We start from the raw sequence: 3,832 nt of genomic DNA, 5'->3' as shown, positions 1-3,832 counted from the left end.
TCCCCACCAGATACCTTAGCCTCTTCCGATTCCGCAACAGCATTGCCAATGGCACCTCTGCACATCACCGGACAAACTCTCCCTTCTAACCTTGTATCTTTACAACGCGACGACACGTTCTGCCGAACACTCATCGACCAACTGGAAGGTTCAGAATCACCAACCAACGGACGTTCCCGCCGACGACTAAACAAATTTTGTCTTCTGAATGGTGGAGCTCTTTACCGCCTCAACTATCACCCCACCGGCGACAGATGGGTTCCAGTAATCCCTCGCTGCCTTCGGAACCAGATCTTAGAAGTTTTCCATGACGACCCCACAGCTGGACATCTTGCTTTCCACAAGACTTACGACCGAATCAAAAGCCGGTTCTTTTGGCCGCGTCTTTCGGCCAGCGTCGCTAAATATGTTGCGTCATGCCCTTCGTGCCAGTTTCGTAAACGCCCAACCTCGGCCTCTGCAGGGATGCTACAACCTCTTCCTTGCCCTCCTGCTCCATTCGACATTGTTGGCATAGACTTGTATGGACCTCTTCCTCTGACGCCGACTGGTCATCGGTGGATCGTGACCGCTGTAGACCATTTGACCAGGTATGCGGAAACTGCCCCACTCCGTACGGGTTGCGCTTCCGAGGTGGCAGATTTTTTCCTCCAAGCTATCTTTTTGCGCCATGGACCTCCTCGCACTCTTTTAAGTGATCGTGGCAGAACATTCCTTTCGGCAGTCCTTGAGGAAGTCCTTCGATCGGCCGGTACTGCCCATAAAACAACTTCAAGCTATCACCCTCAGACGAATGGATTGACAGAACGATTCCACCGTACCCTCTCCGATATGATTTCCTGCTACATCAACCCCGACCACAAGAATTGGGACGTTATCCTTCCCTTCGTAACCTACGCCTACAATACCGCCGTTCAAAGTACCACCGGATTTTCACCGTTTTTTCTTGTTTATGGCCGCCACCCCCCTTCTGTTCTGGACTCCTCTTTCTTTTCCTGCCCGTTGTCTACAACAGACAACGCACTGGATCATTTTGTTTCCCGGCTAGCGCATTGTCGAAACCTCGCCCGATTGAGCACTGAGTCCTGCCAGAACGACCGAAAATCTCGCTATGACGCAGCTCACCGAGATGTCTCCTTTCATACGGGAGATGAAGTGCTGCTTTCGACGCCTCTCCGTGCGCCAGGACTGTGCGAAAAGTTTATGCCCCGCTTTATTGGCCCCTACAAAGTTCTTCAGCGTACCTCTCCAGTCAACTATTTAGTAGCTCCTACTTGTGCTGTCACCGACCGCCGGTGCCGCGGCGTGGAGATTGTGCACGTGTCACGTATGAAGCCGTTCGTCTACCGCTCTCCATCCCCTTGACTTTCGGCCAGGTGGCCGCCTCGCCGCCCGGGGGGGAAATAGTGTGAGCACAGTCTGTCTTATTGGATATCGTGTCCTGCAGTGGTCAATCTCACCACAACCTGCACCATCCAGGAACACTCCCATTACCATCATCATCTCGCCGACGGGCGCGTTCGTTTTGGGCTCCATCTTGGCTGGTCTCTCACCAAAGCCAGTTGCACCATTGCCTTGCAATAAACGCTTCACCAGGACCCCTGGTCGACGTCTCTCAAGTGGTGGACGTCTCTCAAGTGGTCGACGTCTCTCCCTACCGCATTCTCCCCTTTGCTTTCCGAGGCATTCTTGACTGCCAACCCTTATTTCTGTCTTAAGTCAACGAGTCCCGCATTCCCATTCTGAGATATATATATATATATATATATATATATATATATATATATATATATATATATATATATATATATTATATATATTGCTAAGGGGTTTATTGGAAGGAAGACAGAGTCCGCTAGACAGGGATCAAGAGGCAAAACCGTCCAAGGTGAACCAGCCAGAGGATTCGACTCGAGCCGCGCGATCAGGCACCGGTGATGACAGCCGTTGATCCGTGGTACATGCTCATTCGGGGATTGACCGGTGGGTGAAGAGGAATTGGACGGCGAGAGCACTTCAAGCAATCTCCATTACAATATATATATATATATATATATATATATATATATATATATATATATATATATATATATATATATATATATATATATATATATATATATATATTGTGGTACCCGGGTTCTTGCACCCGGCCGCGGTTCCCCAGAAGGACACTGAGCCCCCTCGATCACACCTTTACTTGGTCCACTGCTCAGCCGATCCGGCTGCACACACGTCGCCCAGCCGAGTCCGCCATGTCCTGTCCCCGCTCCTCTCGCGCCACCTCCTCATCCTCAGCCGGCACATGTCCATCGCGCGGGATTGCCCACCGCCACTATTGCCGGATTACCACACTCTCCCCCCCTCCGAAGAAAAGGCCGACGCTGGCTGCCCTCGGCTGCAGTCGTCGGCACTCTCGAGGGACTCCCACGGCTCAGCCCGGATGGCAGTAGACCGGTGCCACAGGTGGCCTCCTAAGACCCGGGGGTCCTTGCAGAAGGTCCAAACGTGGCAAGGTCCTGCCCGCGGGCCTCGCTCCGCGGGGGTGGTGTCCGGCGCAGGAGGGACTCCCACGGCTCAGCCCGGATGGCAGTAGACCGGTGCCACAGGTGGCCTCCTAAGACCCGGGGGTCCTTGCAGAAGGTCCAAACGTGGCAAGGTCCTGTCCGCGGGCCTTGCTCCGCGGGGGTGGCGTCCGGCGCAGTCGTCAGCAGCTGTCCGCCTCGAGCTCCTGCTTCATCTTGGCGAACTCCTCCTTGGTCATGGAGCCCTCGCCCTCGCCGAGCTTCTGGAGCTTCCCAGGAACCACGGCCGGCCCCACGTTCAGGGCGCCAAATGTGGTACCCGGGTTCTTGCACTCGGCCGCGGTTCCCCAGAAGGACACTGAGCCCCCTCGATCACACCTTTACTTGGTCCACTGCTCAGCCGATCCGGCTGCACACACGTCGCCCAGCCGAGTCCGCCATGTCCTGTCCCCGCTCCTCTCGCGCCACCTCCTCATCCTCAGCCGGCACATGTCCATCGCGCGGGATTGCCCACCGCCACTATTGCCGGATTACCACAATATATATATATATATATATATATATATATATATATATATATATATATATATATAGAGAGAGAGAGAGAGGGGAGAGGGGAGAGAGAGAATACATTCAAAGGAAACTGCCGGTGTTAGCCGAGCCGTCACACCGGCTTGCAGCGCCAGATGATAACAAATGAAAAAGAAAGAAAATATATCAATAAACATGAAAATACGTCAGTGATGCGCACAGAACTCTCTCAAGTAGAAAAGTAACCACACCTGATTATAGCTTTTATGTTAAATTTCCTACTTTGGCCATCAGATAGCGAGCGCAAACTTGCAATCGCGAATAGTAACATTTATTTGAGTTCCTGCGCTACTTATTACACGAACTGCTGCTAACGTACTCATGGTTTCGAATGTATTTCTAATAGGGCAGAATTTGTTTTGCGAACATATGAGGCGTTTTTTTCGAAATGAGCCAAATACAGAAAGCGAAACTAAATCGAATAAAAGTGGAGCGTCAACAAAAACTCGGCAACTTTCCCCGGAGAAAGGGATCGCAAGGAAATAGTTGAGATAACGTCCTGAAAGCGTGTACGGAGATCGTACGTCGTATCGAAAATAAGCCAGATCCTGATAATTCACGGATCAAAATGAGCCAATTCTCATTGCTCTTGGCTTGGCTGTTCAGACTGTTTCTTGGGTGTTTTCGGAAGTTTCTTTTTTTCCGCTTTTCGGAGCTGGCTTATTATGAATTGAGACGGCAATTAGGAGATTGGCGGAAGATCTGTACCCAGATAT

This window comes from Haemaphysalis longicornis, unplaced genomic scaffold (genome assembly GCF_048455015.1).
Source record: "Haemaphysalis longicornis isolate Haplotype H1 unplaced genomic scaffold, Haemaphysalis longicornis Haplotype H1 scaffold_9, whole genome shotgun sequence".
In the NCBI taxonomy this organism is placed as follows: domain Eukaryota; kingdom Metazoa; phylum Arthropoda; class Arachnida; order Ixodida; family Ixodidae; genus Haemaphysalis; species Haemaphysalis longicornis.
Note: the sequence above shows the minus strand (reverse complement) of the source record.